General features: G+C 40.0%; 1 protein-coding gene across 3 annotated transcripts in view; it reads right to left on the bottom strand.

Moving 5' to 3' along the window:
* CDK14 (cyclin dependent kinase 14) overlaps positions 1–26,524 on the bottom strand; it is a 546,012-nt gene that overhangs the window by 61,147 nt on the left and 458,341 nt on the right. The window lies entirely within an intron of this gene.

Genomic DNA, 26,524 nt, shown 5'->3' with positions numbered 1-26,524 from the left:
CTCCCATTTTACTAAAAACAAAACAAAAAAAGAAGTAGAAGAGAGGAAAAGAAATCCCAGCACAGTCATGACAATAGTTTGAAAATAAGGTGTCATTAATATACACAAAATCTATTCATGCGACAAAATTATTACCACCCTAAGAAATAAAACCACCCCCCTTTAACAAACAACATGGAAAATCTTTCCAGTGGATTTGAAGAAAGTGAAAGAGAATGCAAACGCGTCTTTGCGAAAAGAATTCCCATCATCTGCTCCTTTTCCACCCTTAGGAGGTTGACTCACCATGCCAAGTGGCAGCCACAGAATTTAAAGGTTTCACTGAACTTTCTACACTAACTTAAAAGACCCATCTCCGATACCATTTATCTAAAAGTGTGTCCCTTTTCACTCTTTGTTTTAGCAAGAGGCTGTAAGAAAAACACCTTTGCGGGGGAAAAAAATACCGTAGCCGTGGTAAATGTATAACAAGGAAGGCTTCAGACATACGTACTTCCACACCAAATCACAAAATGGGCTTTTCTAAATTTCCTTCTACAAAAATAAATAAGAGAAAGTAATAAAAAAAGATAAAGCCTTCATACAGAATTGCAGCAATTATATCCCCACAGCTACACTATAACCCAAAACTTCGCAAAGGCTTTGATTATTGAACCATGGCTGAAGTGAATAATTTGCTTTTCACTAAGAAAACAAGCACATTCATTCTCACCACAATGGAGAGAGGCAGTTTTAATTAAACCTTATCAAAAGATGAATAAAGAATAAACTCAATACCCATTCCACAGGACTCTATTTTCATCTGTTTAGTTTAAGCTTGCCATGTTCGTGCAATAATTATCCACTGTCCAAGGAATGCTGGCGTTGTGTTAATGTTGGTAAAGATTTAATTAGCTCAATTATCTGGAGAGTATTGAAGTGAGGCTCAGCACAGTACAAATTTCTTCGGGCTTTATACATACTTCTGATCAAAATACATGAAACTGAAATCTAAGTGAACAAAAGACTCTTACTTCTACAATTCTACTATTGAAACAGTTCTATACTTCATAATTTTATTACTCCAACTGAAAAAAAAAATTCTTTAAGAACCCTCAATATAAGTCTTTAGAAGTAGAACTCGTAAGTAAAGGCTTATCTTGGTGATACATACTTCTGATCAAAATACATGAAACTGAAATCTAAGTGAACAAAAGACTCTTACTTCTACAATTCTACTATTGAAACAGTTCTATACTTCATAATTTTATTACTCCAACTGAAAAAAAAAATTCTTTAAGAACCCTCAATATAAGTCTTTAGAAGTAGAACTCGTAAGTAAAGGCTTATCTTGGTGTGTGTGACTGTGTGTATGCACACTGCATACAGCTAACTTCCTAATCTGTAAATATGTTCTTAGAAAGTTAATTAAATTTGTCTTTTAGATAAATATTAATACCAAAGTCCAGTCCTTTTCAAAATTTTTATCTTTTTCCTATAGCCTATGTATATTACATTTTTTCCTGGAAAACGAAGCATTTAAAAAGCATTGAAAGCAGAGTCACACAGACAACTGTTTCAATCTGTCCGACACCAGGGACAGACAGTAGGGTTCATTTCAGAAAACAGATTGGCCCCCAGCGGCCTGACCTTCCTGGTGGGAAAGAGAACACAGTGCTGTGCTTGACAAGCTCAGCAACAAAGAGGTATATTCAGGTCCCTCCAATTCAGACATGCTTCTCACAGGGAAAAATGCAAAGCAGGAGAAAGAAATGCACCACTTCCAGCAAAGCAGAGTTTACTTAGTTCAGTGACAAGGGTCTCAACAATAACAAAAAATAACATATTTAGGAAAGTGGTGAGCACCATTTGATCTATTCATTTATAACTTCTGAAAGCTCTAATCTGGCCCCTGCCAATGTCTTAGCTTCCTAGCTCACCTGTGATCCAAACTCACTGGTATCACAACATCAGTGGAAACCTGAAAATATGATTATCTTGATAAAAGGTTGCTTAATTACTTTACCAATGAAGAGGGCATAACTCTCTCTCAGAAGCTGGTTCATGCTAATTTCAAAGAAAGCTTTCTCTCTCTCTCTCTCTCTCTCTCTCTCTCTCTTTTTTTTTTTACGTTACAGGTTTTGCCTTTATTTTGAAATTCAGATGGACATTTCCTTGTCTTTTAGAACCTCAGACAAACAGATTTTTCATTGCTTATTTTTATTTTGAATTTGTATAGGGTCTTCTATGCAGGTCTCCAAAGAAGGCAAAAATGCAGCAAAAATATCAACAATTAAAAAAAATGGATACAGTAATATTTTTAGTAAAAAAAGTCTCAAGCTAAGTTATTTGCTATGAATAAATGCCTACTTTTTTCCAACTTCCAAGGTCAAGTTTTATTGTATATCCTGCTTAATTAGCTATAAGCCACATTTAGTTTGTATGTTTTGAATTATATATATAACCTCACATTTTCTGAAGCATTAAGCTCCACATGGAGGACAAATTTAAAACGCATAATTGCCCACATTATCCTTATAGACAAGTATGTTGTGATTTTTTTAAAACTCAGATTCCATGTTTTAGTACATACTTTCCTGAACTGTAAGGATTATGGGCACTTAGGCTCAAACCAGCTACTGCAGTTGAAACAAGTCCTGATTTCTGACCCATAAACATCATGGTGATTTATTACATAAGCGGGTACTACAGATACACGCTCCTCACTATAAATGTGTGAACTATTAGAAAAACTTCTGGGGAAGAACAGATCATCGCATACTCCATAGTCCACCACAGTTTATAAAAGAAGGCATAGTTTTGACAGTTGGACACGTACCACAATCATAAGCTCATGTTGCCAGAGAAAAGATAAGGATGGTCAGGTGGTGAGAAAACTTTCTGCTTAATGGTCGGTCCAAATAATTTACCTCAACTTTAGACTTAAACACTTCAATCTCAGAAAATTCTGTGAAGAAATAGGGCAAAAATGATCCAGGGCAATCAAAAATCATTTTTTTATTGGCCACATTTTTTTGAGCCATCTTTTTCGGGGAATTATGTTAAGGAATTCTTTGAGTTGGCAAAGAAAGTATCCGTTGGTTTTACCTTGTTTTCTAGCCTGCAAACACTTTTATGGTGTTTCGAGCCACTCAGTGTGGCTCGTAAAGACATCCTTGGAACTTCAGAGTATTTTGTGCAAGAACAAAGGGTGCTTGGGTTCAGTTTGCAACACGAGTCATTTTTACCACACAAATTCCCTTCTTTTGTGCTGGCAAAGGGGGATACTTTGAGCCCTTCGGGTTTAGAAGATCTTCAAACAGACAATAGTGTGCAAACAACCCTCAAGAACATAACTTTACTAGAACAACCTCAAGGCTGAGACCAAGGCTTTGAGAAAGGCCCCTTCAGATTTCCTTCTGCTCTCCACCCTGAACAAAGCCTGCCTGACAATACTGAAATCTCCTCCTTTCTTTGGATTAAACCCCCTTTGCAGGAAAAGTATGCAAATGCCATCCGTGGCTCCCTTGTCTGAGGCTACTCTCACCCAGCTATCTTTTCTCTGTCTGGCTTCCCTGGCAGACCACCGCCCGCCTGACATGGAGACCAGCCTTCCAATTCAACATCCTTCAAGGCTCTGACAGTCGGCTCCCTGGGCCTGCCACTGCCACTAAAAGGGGCTCATTTAGTCGTAATTAACTATTCCCTGCATATTTCCTAAGGTATGGTAATTGTGCTAAAAGCCAACAAGTGAGGCATTCATTCTAGTTCTCATTTAAATCTTTTCTCCCCCTCAGCAGTCTCCCTCCCTCTGCCTTCTTTCCACCCCACGCAGCCGCCCCACCACACACATACACTTTTCTTTTTTCACTCCTACCAGGGAATATTTCAAGTCAAGAGATGGAATGAAGGTAGAAATTAGAAGCTATAGGAAAACAGACAGTTCAAAAAGCAAAGCTTACTGAATGGTGAAGTATTGCATGGGAAGTCACAAAGAAAGTGAAAAAGAATTAAAAGTGAAACAAATTGTTTCCTTGACACAAATATATAAATATGTATAAATATAAATACATATGTTTGTGTAGACACATGATACAAAAATTCTACAAATGCATTTTTCTTCACCTATTTGTTTTTCTTTTCTTTTTTCTTTTTTTTTTTAAAGATTTTATTTATTTATTGGACAGAGAGAGACACAGCGAGAGAGGGAACACCAGTAGGGGGAGTGGGAGAGGGAGACGCAGGCTTCCCGCTGAGCAGGGAGCCTGATGAGGGGCTCGATCCCAGGACCCTGGAATCATGACCTGAGCTGAAGGCAGACACTTAATGACTGAGTCACCCAGGTGTCACCACCTATATGTTTGTCTTCTCAAAATTTATTTTCACCTTGCATTACAGATAAAAGGTACAAATAAAAGGTAATGATTTTGTCCTCACCAGCCTTTCTTCTTCATCCTTAAGCTGTAGACAAGACAGAGAGAAGGTCAAGAATCTTAATTTCCTGACCTCTTGCAAACATTTCAGGTCCTGGCAAGTGGACAGTGGACCACTGGACTGCATTATGTCCTTGCAGGCAGACCAACGCTATCATGATCAGGAGAAGTCCTGGGGATGAGGTGAGGTCATACATTATTTACCTCGAAGATTCTCCATCAGCCATGAGCTGTTGAGGTGTAGTTAAATGGATTTAACTGGATAACAGTCATGGCTTCCTTGCAATGTCTCCATGCTCTCAACACACAGGACAATGTTGTGCAGTTAGTCTTGGCATAGGGAGGAGACAATGTTCCATTAAAAAAGTCTTGAAAAAGAGCCTTTTGAAAGATTTATTCAGCTAAGCAGAGGTGAAGAATCTGGAGTTCCAAATTTTTATTCTGGTGTGATTACTTTAGCTCTTCTAGTTGCTTTGCCTAAACTATGTTTCCATGCTATTCCTTAATCATCTGGACACTGCTATTTCTAGTGTTAATGTACCAGCTTTTCTTAGAAGTAACAGAAAATACTTTAAATTACAAAATGCTCTGTGGTTATAAATGAGTTTATTTGGCTTGGTATTTGACTCTTCATCATATGCTGCTATCTAAGGAGCAAAGTCTGGTAATGAGAGAACATCAAAGAGAGCTGGGACCCATTCAAGATGGCTCCGTGGTTGGAATTATAGTGAGAATCTACCATTGCTATAAAACTGTAAATTAACTGACTTTCTTAGTTATGCAATAAAATTTGTAAATCCATTTTTCTCTGCTAAACCAGGGATATACCAATTTAAGGCATTTCCATTGTCATTTTTCCTTACACTTAAGTTTTATATATATAAGCAGAATGTTCTTTCTTCACATTATCCCATGTATTTCTGCATGTTCATTACTTTCATGACTATAATTTTTAAGGCCGTTATAATATTCCATCTAGTTTGGTATACTTTACTCAATAATTTCTTATAAAAATATTTAAGTCACCCATTCTAAATAATTTATGTTTAATCTGTCTTATTGTTAGATGTTTTAACATTTTTTCTCTGTCATTATTGTCATCATAATAAAAAATGTTATTGAGTTACTAAATATTAGGTGGTTTTAAGTGATTGATTAGACAGACTTTAAGATCTTCAAATAATTAACGGTTTATTTGGATTTAAGCAAAAATGGGTAGGAAAACTAGAGTTTACTCGTATAGGAACTTAAAGCTCATAAATATCTGTTTGAATTTATTCATGAAAATAACTTTTGCACACCTACTGAGTGCTGACCACATTACAATTAAGACCATGAAGATATTAAATTCTTAAACATTCTTTTCAATTTCAAAAATTATTTTAATTTTTTTAATTGAAGTATAGTTGATAGTATTAGATTAGTTTCAGGTATACAATATAGCAATTCCGTGTGTGTGTGTATATATATATTATACATATATACATATGTGTTTCTGTGTGTGTGTATATATGAAATATGTATATATGTATATATTATGAAATGCTCACCATGATAAGTATAGTTACCATCTGTCACCATTCAAAATTATTACAATACTACAAAAGAAACTGCTTTAAATTTTTATCCCTGCAAAACTAGTTATCTCACGTTTTAGTTTTTGCATTTTCCCTAAATTTCATATTGAAATTCTACCTATTCACAAAACTTAAATTAAGGGAGTCATTATTCATTTCACAAAAAGGCAAGTAAACAGAGAAGGCATACTGTTTCAACTAAAATTATTCATGCATAACCTTCCAAGAAACATGTTACGTACATGTTGAAAAATGTATATACTAAAGGAACCATACTTATAATTGATTCACAAAACTTTAGGGCTGAAAGATGAATAGGTTTTCAGTCAAAAAGGAGAGTAAATATTGGTATAATTTCTAATATTCTAATATTGTTAGATATAACTGTGAATGGAATTTTATGCATTTTCTTTAATTTCAAGACATGATTTATCATAATAAGTTCAAAGAAAAGAAAAAAAAATACTATATCTTCTTTCAAGTTGTTATATGATCCCTAAAGGATCTTCCCAGCTTTAAGATGTTTTGATTCTTGGGGCGCCTTGGTGGCTCAGTCGTTAAGCGGCTGCCTTCGGCTCAGGGCGTGATCCCGGTGTTCTGGGATTGAGCCCCACATCAGGCTCCTCCGCTGGGAGCCTGCCTCTTCCTCTCCCGCTCCCCCTGCCTGTTATCCCTCTTTCACTGGCTGTCTCTCTCTCTGTCAAATAAATAAATAAAATCTTAAAAAATATATTTAATGAGCATAAATTAGGTGTCATACTAGGAAATGGAGATAAAATTGTGAAATGAGGATAAAATGTAACCAAATTCCTGTAGGCTGACACTTAGATTCTAGTGGGGGAGACAGACAAATCCCAGGAGACTTCAGTACAGGAGGGCTGAAACTTTGGCTTTATTCCCAACATGTGCAAAATAGCTATACATTTATTCATGTTCACGAAATATATTTCACACTCTGTCAGACATGTTGCTAAATTCTATCATTGATCATGAGCAGATGCTGGAACATCTCTGATTTCCTAACTTGGACACTGTCCTCTCTCCTGGTGACTCCTCTCCTCCATTTCTACCCATTTTCAGTCGGAAGGTCTGAGCCTCGAGAGTAATATCCCCCCCCCCCTTCTGATTCTGACATCAAGCAGCCCTGTCCTTAGTTCAGGAACTCATCTTGAATTCCTTCGATCTGACTGAGAATCTGTCCCAGACTTCCTGCTTTTCTGATTTTACTTTCTGAATATCACAGTGGCTTTAAAACCTCACCTGTCTTAACGTTGTGATCAAGGTCAACATGCCTGGTGATAAGGCCTATGGACATCATGTACTTCCTGACATGGTGGGAGGAGAAGAGCACTTCATCTGGGTGGTACTCTTCCCTAAAATCCAACACCATGAGACAACATCATGAGGGACATCCTACAAAATACCTGAACAGTACTCTTCAAAACAATCAAGGTCATGAAAAACAAGAGACTATTGAGAAACTATCACAGACCAGATGAGAGTAAGGAGACATGATGATTAAACACAGTGTGCTACCCTGGATGGGCTCCTGGAACAGAAGGATAGAAGTATGGAAACAGGCGAACCACAAACATGGTTGTAGTCTAATTACTAGTACGGGACCTACATTAATTTCTTAAGTTGGTAAATGTACCACAGTTATAAAGTTTGTTAATATTAGAAGTTGGGTGAATGGTATAGCTTTCTGCACTGGCTTTACAACTCTTCTGTAAATTTAAAAGTATTTCAAAATAAAGAGTTAAAAAAATACAACCCTAATCTGACCACTACTGGTTCTGAGTACTTTCAATTCTGAACCCCCAAATGCACCCAGATATCTGCGAGTTATCTCGCAGTGGGCAGGGAAAGACCTGAGTTCATTCTCCTGAAAGACACTGAATTTACGACGAGTCTGCTCTGGGTGCTGTCCTGCTAGTCCTGCTGAGTCCTATACACAAGCTCTGTGACCAGGCCGGATGCTTTAGCATCATCTAGTCACAGCCCCTCCCTGTGAGGTCAAGACGAATGTGTATAAAAAAGGGACAGTTACAGTCCAAAAACCGAACATACAGAAAAATTCTTTCTTAGAATGGGCCTACTAGGGGCGCCTGGGTGGCTCAGTAGTAGGCTAAGCATCTGCCTTCAGCTCAGGTCATGATCCCGGGGTCCTGGGATCCAGCCGCATCAGGCTCCCTGCTCAGCGGGGAGTCTGCTTCTCCCTCTGCCTGCTGCTCCCCGCCCCCACTTGTGCAATCTCTCTCATTCACTCTCAAATAAATAAATAAAATCTTAAAAAAAAGAATTGGCCTTCTATTCATCAAGGGCATAGTAAACGGTACTCTACTGTAACTTTCAGATGGCATCTGTGTGAACACAAGAATAACGGTTTGTACCCATTGTAAATGGAAAAACTGAGATATTCATTAGATGGTTAGAACTGGGGTAACTTTATAAAGTAAAAAGATTGCACTGAATAGCAATTTATTCAAAGGGGAAAAATACTGCCAACATAATTAGCATGTTAGAGTTAATGAATGGCACTGCTGATAGAGAGTAGTGGCTCTCACATTTTTTGGCCGTTAAGACAATTCATGCTCTTAAAAATGATAGAAGACTCCCAGGGGCGCCTGGGTGGCTCAGTCGGTCAAGTGTCTGACTCTTGCTTTCCGCTCAGGACAGGATCTCAGGGTCCCCCTCGGGATCCACAGTCAGCAGGGAGTCTGCTTCTCTCCCTCTCCATCTGCCCTGCACCCCACTCATGTGTGTGCACACTCTCTCTCTCTCTCTAAAATAAGTAAATAAATCTTTAAAAAAATTACAGAGGATCCCCCAAAGATCTTTTATATATATGGATTATAACTATTGATATTTACCATATTTGAAGCTAAAATTGATAATTTAAAATATTAATTAGTTCATTAAAAATCCATTGTTAACATTAAATATTACTTTAATAAAAAGATCCATATTTTCCAAACAGAATTAGTGAGGGTGGGTGGCATGGCTTTACAATTATGCAAATCTTTTTAAAAATGTCTAGCTGAATATAAAACAGCTGGATTCCCATATCTGCTTCTGTATCTAATCTGTCCTATGATATACTGTTTTGGTTGAAGCTACTGGAGAAAATGTGGCCTCTCACAGATACATAGTTGGAAAAGAAAAAAGTATTTTAATAGCATTTTCAGATAATCATGGCTATATATTCTTTTATATTACAACAAAACTCAACATGTGGTAATTTTTTTTAAAGATTTTATTTATTTATTTGAGAGAGTGAGCGAGTGAGCATGAGTGGGAGCAAGGGGCAAAGGGCGAGGGACAGGGAGAAGCAGACTCCCCACTGAGCAGGGAGCCCGTTGTGGGGCTCGATCCCAGGACCCCAGGATCACGACCTGAGCCGAAGGCAGACGCTTGACCAACTAAGCCACCCAGGCACCCCAACAAGGGGTCATTTCTTAAGGGTAAGTTGCACTGCGAAATCTGAAGTGGTATCAATGAATTCTTCATATTCCTTATTTTAAAATCTATTGCTTTATTTCATACTTCCAGTGAATATTTTATCCATGCAGTGATTTTCTAATAGTATTTGATATGCATTGGTCATTTGGAAAATACGGATTCAATGTGTTACAGATTTCTCAAACGTTGACACATTTCACTGTACAATATCAAAAAAATCACATTTGCTTATGTCACCACCCATCTCACTTGAGAAGTATTTGGGGAACTATCAAGCTCACAGGGGCAAATGAAGTTTACGATAGTTTCCCCAAGTTCTAATTTTCCTTTGAAAGCTTTAATTTTATCATTGATAGCAAAGGCTATCACTTGTTTTCCTTGGGTGACAGACTCACTTTTTGTTTATGTTTGAGAAAATGTCTGCCAGGAAGAAAAGCAGCTAGTAAGCCTTGCAACTCCAACACCTGCATCAAAGGTTCTCCTTGAGACAACCACAGTAACTCAGTACATGGAGATGGCTTATGCCAACGTCCCAGTTAGTCACGCGGAGTATCAAGACGTTTACTCAAAGTGAGAGGTTTAAGAAAATGAATAATTTTTAGTTCTTCATGAGGGACATTATTAAGCAAAAATGCTTTTGAAAAACACTTAAAACACCAAGAAAAAAAAAACCCACAAAAACCAAAAACAAAAACCCCACACCAAAAACTAGTGCCTACAAATATAGTTTGGTGCCACTGCCTTGAGTCATGCTGGGGAGCCAGGAGTTTTACTTACCATTGCTTTTGCACCATGACTGAAAATGTCAACTCAGTGCAAAAGGCAAAGGACATCATAGTTTTATTATGAAAACAATTTTGACCCTCATGGAGCCTCTGGGGATCCCCAGGGTATTCAGACCACACGCTGAGAACTGCTGACTCAGAGGACAGTTATAAGGATGCCTTATCTGAGGGGACCTTATCTGAGGGGAACCCACACATCTGAAGGTGAAACTTTTTACAACAAGGTCACTCAATCTATAAAGCAGTGAAAATATTCAACAAAGGGAATGATAAATACAAGAATGTCAGTATGTTTATCAAATACTATTTTAGTTAATAGAGAGAAGATTGAGAAGAATACAGAAGAGTGGAGATTCTACAAAGTCTGTGATTGTAGAGTTGACTGTGGAAGGCTGAGCTGAGGGCAGGGAACGAAGGAAAGGATGACGGAGGAGACCGGGCACGCACACAAACACCACATTCCCTTCCGGGTCTGCGTGGCCAGACATCCCTGGCTCGCCCATCTTGAGAGGTAAGGGCGTCTTACTTAAAAAACTAGTCCACTTGTGGATGACTAGACTCAATTCTCTTCTTAAAAAATTTTTTTTTGACAATCCTCTCAAAATAGTTGATTTATTCATTTTTTTGAATACATCTGTCAGTTATTAACAAATTGAGTTACTGGGGCAGAATAAAAAAAAATCTTAACTTTAGATGAACCATTTCAAATAGTATTTCATATATTTTTTTCAAAGGCCAGCTTCTGGACCACACAATAAAACTCCCAAATGAGGGGATGAGTGGATTCACGCTGATGTTTAAAGTTTTAGATTTGACAAAACTAATGCAGTATATCTTGACAGCTATATTCAATAGCTTAATGCTAAGCTTTTTATGCTGAATACAGAACAGAATGAATTTTCCACCAGTGTTTTGACTCGGAGGTTTTAAGATTCCTAGTCACTTAAGGCAGCAGTCTGAGACTGCTTGATAAAACAAGCATTGGCTATTTCATAACTGCCTCGTAAAAGGGTTCAATATATAAGAGAAAAAAAACTCAAGGCAAAGACATTTTGAAAATATATGCTTTAACCAAAATCTGGACGCTGAGTAAACATCCTTTAGTAAACACCCAGAAAGACTTGCAGCTGTGGCATCTGTGACTTAAAATAACAAGATGAAGGTCTCCAAGTAGAAGATAAATGATATTGTAAAAGTTTCTTATCAAAAGAAAATACATTTTCTGATGGAATTTATGTAGGGAAAGGCTTTACGCTGAAGCCCATTTCATACACTGTAGAAATACTGGAACCTTTCAATTTGTAGCTCAGTCTGAATACATGCGAGGCAATACTCTTTTCTGTTTTGCCATTACATTCTCTTTTTACAAACTTCAGGTTAATTTTTCCTGTAAGGACACCTTTTTGGTTTAGTTTTGTCTGTAACTATGGCTACTCTAAGTTGTTGACTTTATGGCAAAATACCAAATTCTAGATGAACTGACAATGAGGCAATAATGAAATCGGAGAGCTTCCCCTTTAAAAAAAATTACAATTTTAACATTATACCAAAATATGATACAGTCATATTCTAAAATATACATACATATTTTCACATGGATTAGATCTACATCTCCCACAGGGCAAATGCTCTCTTCTATAAATGAGATTGCAGGAGAATTGAGAACCCCGGTTTGATTTGTGCAGCCTAGCTAACCACTGAAGATAAACACCAGCACTGTTATAATTCATTATGCAACTGAACTAGTCTTCCATGCCAGCAGAGGGGGGGGGAATCCCTCTTCTTTTCTGAAGTTGCCCATCTTTATCCGTTTCTGTCGAATCGCCACAATTGCCCAGATAAAACATTTGAGAGTATGTCAGCTTTAATTAATGTAACATGACCTGATCATTTCTACAGTTAAGAATAAAGAAGTCTGCATTCTTCAAATCCAAAGCTCAACCTGGAGATTATGCTAAGTTGCTTCATTCATAGTCCATACTCCTCTGCTCATGTCAGGAGGACAGCATTTGTCCCCTCTAGTGATAAACAAATTATACATGAAATCAATTCCACTTCACAATCATTTTCCCTATTGGGTATTATCTTTCCTTCTCTGCTCCCTCCAGTTAAGCCCACATCCTGTAACTTGCTAATGAGCTGGGGGCTTTCTGTTCCAGGTGGCACCCCCTGCCTCGAAGTCATGACATTTCCCATTTCGAATGCTGCTGGCATTTTTCGACAGCTCCTGCTAACTAGCCTTTTTGACCTGCACTAAGAGGAACTCATCTGATCGAATCCTCTAACCTGCCAATCATTCCAGCAAATGATCTTCACAGTCACTCCCAAGGCAGGAACGAAAAAAAAAAAAAAAAAAAAAAAAAAAAAAAAAAAAAAGGAAATGCGAACGAGAGAATGAGGGAGTAGGCGAGCGGTTGCCTCTGCAGCTACCTAATGAGAATACTTTAAGTCTCTGAGGCAGCTGAAACACTGAAAAACTGGTGGGAAAATTAGGACACACTGAATGCCTGGCTCTGTAATTACTGATTTCTTTCCATCCTGAGATCATTTTGAGAGCAACACCTCTGAGATGTGCCAGTTTCTAGAGAACACAAAAACACCCTACCTTACGCAGAGAAAATAGATTTATTTCTCCTGCCACTATCAATATGCAATTCTCATAATCCCACTCTGCCAAACAGCATCCTTTGCAGAATTAATTATATGCTATAAGCTTGTTAAGTGTGCATTTATTTGTAAACTAGGGATGATTATCATGTTTGCCACAATGAAGAAAGGACCTCTTTTTTTTTTTTTCCAGGCATATTTTAAATGTTGCCACCATTTAGGGGTGTTGATTTTTACCCATTTACATAAAAACAAACAGGTATGTTGGAGGCTGGCTTTGTGCTCAGGGAGGATTTAACACTGACAACATAGGATAATCTGGGCATTCCTAATTAATGGAGATAAAATAATTTTTTCCTTCCAGATTTTTTCTTCTGTGCACAGTTTATCTAGTGGGTTCCCAGTCCACAGAATAACCCAATTACTTTAGGAAGAAAGATCCAGTACACAGATCACCACTCTAGGTATCTCAGTATGAAGTAGATTTGTTGACCAAGGAATGATACAATATAAGTATGTTATCATTACGCCATTGTATGTAATAATGTATAATAAATACTGTACATGATTTAATTGCACATGATAATCACACATCTTTCCCCATTTATAGTAATTAGGCCAATAGCCCCATTTACAGTAATTATTATATGTAATTGAGGGCATTTTACTAATTGCATTGAAAATGATAATCCAGAGCAATTAAAAATCCAAGGGCACTATACATAATGCAAACTACATTAAAAGAATGGGGATAATTTAAAGGAAAGACACTTCACCCAAAATGGAAGTTAAAGGTGCAGTATTTGATTCCATGCTTGGCATATGTGGTGATAACCTATTCTGAGATAAATTTCCATCCATTTCTGCAACTTTGGTATTGCTTTTGTTCTAGACCTTGTAACATTATTTCCTTGGGTGGAAAAACAATCCTTTGACTAATCTATGATATTATCCTAACAACTCTAGGACTGTTGAAAAATCATTCTACTCGGCTGTGTGAGGGTACAGCATGTATATATGTGTGTGTGTGTGTGTATGTGTCTTTGTGTGTATGCATTGGTAAAGGAAACAGCTATCCTAAATTCCAAAAAAGACCCGGTAAATTATTCATTTGCACAACTAATTTGATGTTCTTAAAAGCTTTATTCATAGAAGCATCTCAGAGTATTGCAAACATTTTGTTAAATATACTTGTAATAATTAACCTAAAATGTTTTAACTTTGTTAGACTTGAAATATATTTGGGTTGCAGTTTTCATTACATTTGCTGTCTCTCTGGAATTTTAATGTGCCTAAGGACCTGAATCCCTGGCTTTTGTCCCAGGGTCCCAGGGTCTATCCCTCCCTGATCTCACACCCTGTTTCTACCCAGACAAAGCTTCCATGTGAGGAATATCTCAGGAGTGATGAGCATCTGTGGGACAATGGGAATAGTTTCAAGCTTCTTTTTGCCTTCCCTTCTCGACATTGTCATTTAGACATTGTCCTCCATGCATTCAAATGTCATCCCAGACCATCAGCCCACTTCAACTCAAACAGCCTCCTTTTATGCTCAGACACTTCTTAGAGCATCCACAGACCACAAAGACTGTCTAGTGGGACTCAGCAGCTATCCTGGTATTAATAATACAATACAGTGCACTTAGGGCATAGACGATTCCCTCTGTATCCCAAATTCATAAGAATCAACATTAAATGAAAGGGAAAAATAGAGCACCTGAACTGATTATAACTACTTGTTATATGTGACTGCTAACTTCATAATAGTTTGGCCAAGCATTCTCACAGATATCTTGCTTACCAGCCACATCACATCTTGTGCCCATTACTTATAAGAAAGCTTCATCCCTATTATGCTGCTGGCTAAATAGTCCCTAAGAAATTAATTTGGGTTTTAAAAAGACAGAAGATGCAAGTTGTAGTGCCTTCCCCCACCCTCACTCCACAATTTGAAAGCTCATCTGACCTGGAAAATTGAATCACAGAAATACAGCTAATTTTTGAGCATCCGTGGGCTGACGAACCAATTTGTGGAGCATCACCCCAGTTTCTTCTCTTTTAGCCATTTTGCTTTTAAAAACTCTCAAAGAAAGGAAAAAGAAAAGTAAGGGCAAAAAAACTACTGTTATTATTTTTTAATTTAAAAATATCACTCTGAATTCTGCTTTTAAGAAAAGCACACTGAAATAGTTAAAGGTTATAGAGTATCATGTAAGTAAAAACAATGGTTTAGAAAAATGCGCACGTGTGTGTGTGTGTATGAAAGAGAGAGCGAGAGGGAAGGACAGAGAGAAAATGAATATGATAAAGCAAATGTAATAAAATGCAAACACTGGGGAAAGTAGGTGAAGGGTATCAGGACTTCTTTGTACTATTCTTGCAACTTTTCTAGAAGTCTGAAATTATGTCAATCTAAAAAAAATACTTTAAAAAATGCACCCTGGATGAAGCATGATATATTTAACTTTATTTTCACTCTCCTTTGTGACAATCCCAGGACATAATTAAGCAGATTTAGACAGCAAAGGCCTTCGAGTCCTTTGCTAATCCATTCACAGGGATGGTGGTGGTGATGCAGGGTACGGATCAGAGGTGACTCAAGGAGAGGGAGCGGTGGAGGGACAGAGAAGGGAGGGAGAGAAGAGAAGGGACAAGCATCCTTAGCCTACTACTTTGCATCAGAGTTTAGAGGTGATGATAGACTCTCCAGGGTGGAGGGAAACTAGGAAAGGGGGGTGGAGGTGGGTGGGGAAACTAAACCGCCAATACTACAGCCTCTTCTCAATCTGGTGTTCATAACATGCATTATGCATCTTTGTTCATAGCACTGTCAATTTCCCGAATAAGATATATTTTTTCATCTGCAGCAATGTAGGGGTAATGACAAAAACCAGGGATTCTTTCAGTTAAAACCTGTGAGGAGGGGAGGTTAAGATGGCGGAGGAGTAGGGGACACCTTTTTCAGCCGGTCCCCTGAGTTGAGCTGGATAGGTACCAGATCAGCAGGAATATCCACGGAATCAGCCTGAGACGCAGGAAGATACATCTGGATCTCTACAAATGAACATCTCCAGCGCTGAGTATCGAGGTACGAAGCGGGGAACTGTGAAACCGCGCACAGATATCGGAAGCTAAACAGAAGGGGGAGGGAGCCGCCGTGTCAGGGCGCCGGGAAGCGGTAGCCACCTGCAAGGGGGAGCGGACAGACCGCGGACCCGCACGCTTGAGACAGCAGGCTGAGAAGGGAGCTCCGGGAGCGCACGCGGGACGGCTGGCGGTTGGCGGGCCACCTGCACGGGGGAGCAGGCGGACTCGCGGACGGCACCCGCGAGACAACAGACTTAGAACGCGAGCTCCAGGAGCGCGCGCGCAGGGCGGCTGGCGGGCCACCTGCACCGGGGAGCGGGCGGACCGCGGACCCGCACTCTGGAAACGGCAGACTGAGTCCGTGAGCCGGGAGCGTGCACCACCAAGCATCTCACGGAGCTCCGGAGCTCCGGTGTGCTCACTGGATCGAGGCTGAGACCGGGAGCTCCGGGAGCGTCCGCGGGGCGGCTGGCGGCTGGAGGGCCACCTGCACGGGGGAGCAGGCGGACTCGCGGTCAGCACCCGTGAGACACCAGACTGAGACGGGGAGCTCCGGGAGCCCGCGCGGGGCGGCTGGCGGCGGGCGGGGTTGGAAACACAAAGGACAGAGACGTGCCGGCCCTGGAAGTGAGGGCTGGGACGCCGGGTGTGGGGCGCACAGCCCGGGATGCTGCAGGGTTGAGCAGCACCAACAGAAACAGAGTTAAAGTGGCCAGAACATCAGTGGAGAACGATCCGCGATCCCTCTGTTCTGAGACAGAGGCTGAATTTCAGCCGCTGCTGCTCTCTCAGAAGAGGCATAGCAAACCGCCAGGGAAAGCCGCCAGAGAACAAAAGCCCGGAAATACCGGCTCACAGGGTGCCCATCCCCATCCCCCCTCGCAAGGGACACAGAGACTCTACCCAAACAGGGTTTTCTGAGTACCGGCAGGCAGGCCCCTCCCCCAGAAGGCAGGCTGAAAAATCAAGAAGCCCACAACCCGGAGCGCCTGAGTGGCGCAGTCACCAAGCACCTGTCTTCGGATTAGGGTGTGTTTACAACGTTCCGGAAAGGAGTCCCTCATCGGGCTTCTCCACCGGGAACCTGCTTCTTCCTCTCCCACTCCTCTGCTTGGGTTCCCTTTCTTGCTGACTGTCTCTCTCTCTCTCAAATAAATAAATAAACTCTTTAAGGAAGAAGCCCACATCCCTAAGATCTCTATAAAACAAGGGCGCACGGCCTGGGTCCCAGTCAACACTTGGGCTCTGGACAACCCTGCAATCTCTCTTCATCAGAATGACGAGAAGGAGAAGTCCCCCCCAGCAAAGAAAAGATAATGAGTCTGTGGCCTCTGCCACAGAATTGGCCTCGGCCACAGAATTAATACATATGGATGTATCCCAATTATCAGAAATGGAATTCAGAGCAACAATGGTCAAGATGATGAGTAAACTTGAAAAAAGCATCAGAGAAAGCGTTGCTGAGAATATAGAATCCCTAAGGGCAGAAATGAGAGCGAATCTGACAGAAATTAAAAATTCTATGGGCCAAATACAGTCAAAACTAGAGGCTCTGACGGCCAGGGTCACCGAGGCAGAGGAACGCGTTAGCGAATTGGAGGATGGGTTAGTAGAAGAAAAAACGAAAATAGAAGCTGGTCTTAAAAAAATCCACGCCCACGAATGTAGATTACGGGAGATTACTGACTCTATGAAACGATCCAATGTCAGAATCATCGGCATCCCTGAAGGGGTGGAGAAAAACAGAGGTCTAGAAGAGATATTTGAACAAATTGTAGCTGAAAACTTCCCTAATCTAGCAAGGGAAACAAGCATTCGTGTCCAAGAGGCAGAGAGGACCCCATCCAAGCTCAACCAGGACAAACCTACGCCACGGCATGTCATAGTGCAATTCGCAAATATTAGATCCAAGGATACAGTATTGAAAGCGGCCAGGGCAAAGAAATTTCTCACGTACCAAGGCAAAGGTATCAGGATTACGTCAGACCTGTCTACAGAGACCTGGAATGAGAGAAAGGCTTGGGGGGGCATTTTTAAAGCTCTTTCAGAGAAAAACATGCAGCCAAGGATCCTTTATCCAGCAAAGCTGTCATTCAGAATTGATGGAGAAATAAAGACGTTCCAAAATCGCCAATCATTAACCAATTTCGTAACCACGAAACCAGCCCTACAGGAGATATTAAGGGGGGCTCTATAAAGGTAAAAAGGCCCCAAGAGTGATACAGAGCAGCAAGTCACAACCGATACAAAGACTTTAAAGAGAAATGGCATCATTAAAATCATATCTGTCAATAATCTCTATCAATCTAAATGGCTTAAACTCTCCCATAAAACGCCACAGGGTTGCAGATTGGATAAAAAGACATGACCCATCCATTTGCTGTCTACAAGAGACTCATTTTGAACCCAAAGATGCATTCAGACTTAGAGTAAGGGGATGGAGTACCATCTTCCACGCAAATGGACCTCAAAAGAAAGCTGGAGTAGCAATTCTCATATCAGATAGACTGGATTTTAAACTAGAGGCCATAGAGAGAGATACAGAAGGGCACTATATTATTCTTAAAGGAAGTATTCAACAAGTGGATATGACAATTATTAATATATATGCCCCCAACAGGGGAGCAGCAAGATACACAAGCCAACTCTTAACCAAAATAAAGAGACATATAGATAAGAACACAGTAATAGTAGGGGACCTCAACACCCCACTATCAGAAATAGACAGAACACCCTGGCAAAAACTAAGCAAAGAATCAAAGGCTTTGAATGCCATACTCGACGAGTTGGACCTCATAGATATATATAGAACACTACACCCCAGAACCAAAGAATACTCATTCTATTCAAATGCCCATGGAACATTCTCAAGAATAGATCATGCTCTGGGACACAAAACAGGTCTCAGCCAATACCAAAAGATTGAAATTATCCCCTGCATATTCTCAGACCACAACGCTCTGAAATTGGAACTCAACCACAAGGAAAAACCTGGAAGAAACTCAAACACTTGGAGGCTAAGAACCATCCTGCTCAAGAATGACTCGATAAACCAGGAAATCAAAAAACAAATTAAACAATTTATGGAGACCAACGAGAATGAATACACAACGGTCCAAAACCTATGGGATACTGCAAAGGCAGTCCTAAGGGGGAAATACATAGCCATCCAAGCCTCACTCAAAAGAATAGAAAAATCTAAAATGCAGTTTCTATATTCTCACCTCAAGAAACTGGAACAGCAACAGAGGGACAGGCCTAACCCACTGACAAGGAAGGAGTTGACCAAGATTAGAGCAGAAATCAATGAATTAGAGACCAGAACCACAGTAGAGCAGATCAACAGGACTAGAAGCTGGTTCTTTGAGAGAATCCATAAAATTGATAGACCACTGGCAAAACTTGTCCAAAAACAAAGAGAAAGGACTGAGATTATTAAAATTATGACTGAAAAGGGAGAGGTCACGACCAGCACCATTGAAATTGCAAGGATTATTAGAAACTTTTATCAACAGCTATATGCCAAAAAACTAAACAATCTGGAAGAGATGGAGGCCTTCCTGGAAACCTATAAACTACCAAGACTGAAACAGGAAGAAATAGATTTCTTAAATAGGCCAATTAACTATGAAGAAATTGAGTCAGTGATAAACAACCTTCCAAATAATAAAACTCCAGGCCCAGACGGTTTTCCTGGGGAATTCTACCAAACATTCAAAGAAGAAATAATACCTATTCTCCTAAAGCTATTTCAAAAAATAGAAACAGAAGGAAAGCTACCAAACTCATTCTATGAGGCTAATATTACCTTGATCCCCAAACCAGGCAAAGACCCCCTCAAAAAGGAGAATTACAGACCGATTTCTCTAATGAATATGGATGCCAAAATCCTCAACAAGATCCTTGCTAATAGAATCCAACAGTACATTAAAAGGATTATCCATCATGACCAAGTGGGATTCATACCTGGGATGCAAGCATGGTTCAACACTCGCAAATCAATCAATGTGATACATCATATCAACAAGAAAAGACTCAAGAACCATATGATCCTCTCAATTGATGCAGAAAAAGCATTTGACAAAATACAGCATCCTTTCCTGATTAAAACCCTTCAGAGTGTAGGAATAGAGGGTACATTTCTCAATCTCATAAAAGCCATCTATGAAAAGCCTACTGCAAGCATTATTCTCAATGGGGAAAAGCTGGAAGCCTTTCCCTTAAGATCAGGAACACGACAAGGATGCCCACTCTCGCCACTATTATTCAACATAGTACTAGAAGTCCTTGCAACAGCAATCAGAAGACAAAAAGGGATCAAAGGTATCCAAATCGGCAAAGAAGAAGTCAAACTGTCTCTCTTTGCAGATGACATGATACTCTATATGGAAAACCCAAAGGAATCCACTCCCAAACTATTAGAAGTTATAGAACAATTCAGTAAGGTGGCAGGATACAAAATCAATGCCCAGAAATCAGTTGCATTTCTATACACGAATAACGAGACTGAAGAAAGAGAAATTAGGGAATCCATCCCATTTACAATAACACCAAAAACCATGCGTTACCTTGGAATTAACTTAACCAGAGACGTAAAGGACCTATATGCTAGAAACTATAGATCACTTTTGAAAGATATTGAGGAAGACATAAAAAGATGGAAAAATATTCCATGCTCATGGATTGGAAGAATTAACATAGTTAAAATGTCCATACTACCCAGAGCAATCTACACTTTCAATGCTATCCCGATCAAAATACCGAGGACATTTTTCAAAGAACTGGAACAAATAGTCCTTAAATTTGTATGGAACCAGAAAAGGCCCCGAATCTCCAAGGAACTGTTGAAAAGGAAAAACAAAGCTGGGGGCATCACAATGCCGGATTTCGAGCTGTACTACAAAGCTGTGATCACAAAGACAGCATGGTACTGGCACAAAAACAGACACATCGACCAATGGAACAGAATAGAGAACCCAGAAATGGACCCTCGGCTCTTTGGGCAACTAATCTTTGATAAAGCAGGAAAAAACATCCGGTGGAAAAAAGACAGTCTCTTCAATAAATGGTGCTGGGAAAATTGGACAGCTACATGCAAAAGAATGAAACTTGACCACTCTCTCACACCATACACAAAAATAAACTCCAAATGGATGAAAGACCTCAATGTGAGACAGGAATCCATCAAAATTCTAGAGGAGAACATAGGCAACAACTTCTATGACATCGGCCAGAGCAACCTTTTTCACGACACATCTCCAAAGGCAAGAGAAATAAAAGATAAAATGAACTTATGGGACTTTATCAGGATAAAGAGCTTCTGCACAGCCAAGGAAACAGTCAAAAAAACTAAGAGACAGCCCACGGAATGGGAGAATATATTTGCAAAGGACACCACAGATAAAGGACTGGTATCCAAGATCTACAAAGAACTTCTCAAACTCAATACACGAGAAACAAATAAACAAATCATAAAATGGGCAGAAGATATGAACAGACACTTTTCCAATGAAGACATACAAATGGCTAACAGACACATGAAAAAATGTTCAAAATCATTAGCCATCAGGGAAATTCAAATCAAAACCACACTGAGATACCACCTTACGCCAGTTAGAATGGCAAAGATAGACAAGGCAAGAAACAACAATTGTTGGAGAGGATGTGGAGAAAGGGGATCCCTCCTACATTGTTGGTGGGAATGCAAGTTGGTACAGCCACTCTGGAAAACAGTGTGGAGGTCCCTTAAAAAGTTAAAAATTGAACTACCCTATGACCCAGCCATTGCACTACTGGGTGTTTACCCCAAAGATACAGACGTAGTAAAGAGAAGGGCCATATGCACCCCAATGTTCATAGCTGCATTGTCCACAATAGCCAAATCATGGAAGGAGCCGAGATGCCCTTCAACAGATGACTGGATTAAGAAGCTGTGGTCCATATATACAATGGAATATTACTCAGCTATCAGAAAGAACGAATTCTCAACATTTGCTGCAACATGGACGGCACTGGAGGAGATAATGCTAAGTGAAATAAGTCAAGCAGAGAAAGACAATTATCATATGATTTCTCTCATCTATGGAACATAAGAACTAGGAGGATCGGTAGGGGAAGAAAGGGATAAAGAAAAGGGGGGTAATCAGAGGGGGGAATGAAACATGAGAGACTATGGACTGTGAGAGGCAAACTGAGGACTTCAGAGGGGAGGGGGTGGGGGAAGGGGATAGCCTGGTGATGGGTAGTAGGGAGGGCACGTATTGCATGGTGCACTGGGTGTTATACGCAACTAATGAAGCATCAAACTTTACATCGGAATCTGGGGATGTACTGTATGGTGATTAACACAATATAATAAAATAAAATTTAAAAAAAAAAAAAACCTGTGAGGAACACTAAGGTTTGTTTCCTCCTCTGTCTGTTATTTCCACAACTATTGTCAATTGCATGAGACAACAGAGATAATAAAACTGTAGTTGTTTGGTAGGGGAAAAAATAATCTGTAGGATCATGCAGAAAATAAGTTCTTGCAGGAAAAAACCCAGGAAACTTCCTGCTGCTAAAGGAAAGCTACAACGAATACTTGAATTTCCTACACTGTGGTAAGTATTAATGAGTATTATCTCCTTTTGTGTCTAGAGTTGAGAAAATGCAACATGGCTTAAAAAGACCTTTTGTCAAAAAATATCACACAATGATGATGCTGTTATGCTATTAAAATTGGAATTTCCCTCTATATTTGTCTGATTTTTTTTCCCTTGGTAGTGTACAGGCCAGGCAAGGTGCCTTCTGGCTATACTCCTTGCTTTGTAGAAGCTTCAGAGACTGCTAAACCCAGAGCTCTCTCCTGAGGGGTTCCTTAAGAGAAGACTGGCCCCATTCACAGCTCAGCTGACGGGATCAGGGCTCTGCGCTGGGCCCAGGGCAATCTACAGTCAGCAGCTTAGGGAGTGACTAACACAAAAGCCTAGCTCAAAGCTTTGCTTTCCACTTCATGATGATGCCTACACCGATCAGAGCTGCTTCTGAGGAGGGTTTGAATCTGAGTAAAAGAGCTCACTGATAGACTGTCCTGGAAATAGAGGGATGAAGGGAAATGACAATAAGCAGGATTCATGAATAAGCAGACAAAAGTCAGCAGAAATCATGAGATGAAGAGAAGAGGAATATGTTAGCAGAGGCACAGCCAAAAAAGTTAGGCGCCATAATGCCACAGCACAGAGGACAGCAACAGCTGGCTGCTTCCGCTGGAGCAGTTACTGGAGCTAGGGTGGTGGTGAAGGTGGTAGACAAAATAAAGCTACTGTTGGATTCTGATGGACACCCAGTCTTTGTGAGGCCTGTCTATAAAGCTGCGTAGACTGTCAGCCTTGTTCTGCCTAATTTCCCAAAGCAACCTCAACAAACACAACTGTTAACTGAAGAAACCTGACCGTGTCTCCTTCCCCTCTAAGATCCTGACACCCACTCCTTCGTGGTCTTGCCCGTTCCCGCGGCACAGCTCTTTCCGTCATTCTCAATGATCTGTCTCTGTCCCTCTCCCTCTGCCGCCTGTTCTTTCACTTGAAGGCGTCCCTTCCTCACACATTTCAAGCTTCTCTTAGACAGCTATAATCTATAACTGAAACATACTTTTACTGATCGAATGCAGTTTAATTTTCCTGATTCCTTTTTTAAAAGGCAGGCAGGGGAAATGGGCTTCACCAGTACCATCCAGTAGAGTGTTCTGTGATGCTGGAAAGGTTCTGTATCTGCCCTGTCCCCAGGATGTGGCCACTAGTCATGTGTAGCTAATGAGCACTTGAAATGGGGTTCTGCTGCTGAGGAAACCAAATTTTAATTTAATTTTAATTAATTAAAAATTAAGTGGAAACAGCCACACGTGGCCTGTGGGTTACCGTGTTGGATAGCATAACTCTGCGCTATTCTTCCTTAAAAGAATAGGGAAGGGAAGGGAAGGGATGGATTTTCCTAGTTTCTTTTTATCCAGTCCTGATCCAAATAAGTTGATGGTTTTACTTCATAAATATACAGTTCTTGAATATTTACTGAAGATTTCATCATATGTGATTCAAGGGCTACCTGCATTAACATTCTTTGGGGTCCTTCAAATTGCAGATTCATGGACCCCAGGAAACTGCACTTTTAAAAACTCCCCAGAGCTTGAGAACACCTGCTTTATTGAATGTTCAGATAATGATGCCCAAGGGTCTTTCTTATCCCTGTATTCAGCAAAAGGAGTTGACAGAGTGACCATGCAGTTCCCGTCTCAATTTAGAATGACTGGAAAATTAAGCTCAGCATAGGGGCATGTTTGGTATTGCTATATGCAAATATGTGATACAAATGGATGTGGTATTTGATAGCTTCTTGTCTTTTCTTTGGGAAAAATTTCAGTGCACATTTTAAGGCTCTCTCAGACTTTAGGATGGTCTTACCCTTCAATGTTGATAAAAAGAGTGGGGACAATCTATGAACGCGTTAGTCTACTAGCAATTTGGCGGTAACAACACGTAGGAAGCACAGTGTTCTGATCGTCCAGCTGCACCTAACCCATTTTTAGCTTAGGTGCAGGGAGTTTTCTTTTCATTTAATTTGGTTATAAGACTATGAAACCAAAATTGTTTCTGCTACAAAGAAAAATGCTTCTCATTAGCTTTTCCACTAAGGCCACTTTATGCAAATCCAGTATTATTAACTAAATAATTGAAGTGACCTTAGTATGTGAGTTTAGAAACAATTTGGCACTGAGGTATAGGAGGAAAGTTAGGGATTAGAACAGTTTTCCATCATTTCAAAAACAGAAGTGATACAATGCATTTTTCACCCTGACTGTGCGTGACTCCCCAAAGAGAGGTGGCTGAAATGCCAGATTACAGTTTTACCCTCATTGGGCCCTCAACCTCTTTCCCATACCTCTTTTTCCCAATCTCTCTGGCCTTTACAAAGAATTGGGACTTTTGAGAAAAATTAAACATGCCACAGCTTGCTCTAAATAGTTAATTCATCAACAACAAAATCAAAATCTAGGGAATTACATGTTTTTCTGTACAAACACCCTATTTATGTAGACTTTTTTGCTCTGTCATATCTACAATATAGACATTAATATTCAGCTATTGGTCTGAATAAGTTCCACTGCACAGATGTATTAGGTCAATATATAGGCTGTACTACCTGATCTGTAAGATGACCTCATTTGAGTAAAATTAAAAACCCACAAAGGTGAGAAATTAAAATGGTTTCTTTTTTCTGCTGGCTGACAGAAAACTCTTTGAATCCAGCTTCCCTGCAGCTTTTCCAAAAAAAGAAAAACTTAGATGTTTCCTCAATATAATGTTGACTCGAGCTGAGGTATTGGGATTTGGGAGAAAGCAACATACACGATAATATTAAAGCCTTAATATTTGATGTGAAAAGGAGGAAACTCAAAGGAAACATATTTGTATTATTATCAAATAATTCTAGAGGAAGGAGTTTGTATAACCTTAAATCTAGCTCGAAAAATACACTGCAAAGAAAACACATTTTTGTAAAAGCTTTTCAAACACGGATGACTGCAGTTCTGAGCACCTCTTTACAAACCTCTTTTTTAATTAGCAATTTCTGAGACCTTACGGGCAGCGTTTCTGTCCAGTCAGCTTGATTTGATTTTGCAAGAAGTTGACCTGAAGCACCTTCTAGCAGCATTGACTGGCTAGGTAGGCTCAGGTCAGAGAGATCTTAAAAGAGCAGAGAAGAAAAGACGACTGAAAGTCAAGCTTTCCTGTGTGCCTGGGTGTGTGTGGTAGCACAAATAAAGTCCAACTTTGGTTTTGTTTTACTGAATGGGCTGCGGGATTTCTAAAGCCAGGTGCCCTCATTATGCAGGTTGAATACTTTAAAAAGCATATGCTACAAACCTCATCAATTAAAACTGTTCTCAGAACCAGGAGGTAACTCAGCCCACTCTTTGGTGACCAACTGAAATTCAGAAAGGGAGTACAAACACCAGGGAGGGAGTGGACTTGTATCCAATGGGGAGAAATAACGTGAAGGATGAAGAATCTGACTCTTAAGTATGGAGGAGCAGCGAGTCTATAGCAACATTTTCTGACTGGCATTTATACACCGTGTTTTACCTGGCCATCTTTCATTTCCATCATTCAAAAACCACCACCATATTCCTGAGAGGCCAAAATTGGCCCCACATCAATCGATGAAGGCAACAGCAAAGTCCCCCACACAGCTCCAGGTTTTGGCAAATCACCCCCAAGAAAGGTGGACAGCTCTATTCGTCCCTTTTGCCCTGCTGGCAATTCAGCCTATTAACATATTTCGTATTAAGAAGGAGAAAAAGGAAGAGGGGCTCTTGCAATGCTGTCTATCTCCTTCACTGGAACATGTAATTACTGAATATCCACATAAGCAAGGAACACATATGGGCTAGCAAATAAAAAGCCTTCCCCACAAAAAAGTGTGTTCTCTATTTGCTTCAGAGTTATGTTACATTAAACAGAAAGATATATATAGGCATAAAATTCCAAAAAAATCCCAGACTTTTCCATCTGGCAATAAAGACACAGCCTTTTCAGAAGTGGCTGTCCTCTGCTTG

Source organism: Ailuropoda melanoleuca, chromosome 1 (genome assembly GCF_002007445.2).
Source record: "Ailuropoda melanoleuca isolate Jingjing chromosome 1, ASM200744v2, whole genome shotgun sequence".
Lineage (NCBI taxonomy): Eukaryota > Metazoa > Chordata > Mammalia > Carnivora > Ursidae > Ailuropoda > Ailuropoda melanoleuca.
Note: the sequence above shows the minus strand (reverse complement) of the source record. Positions and strands in the feature narration are given on the sequence as shown.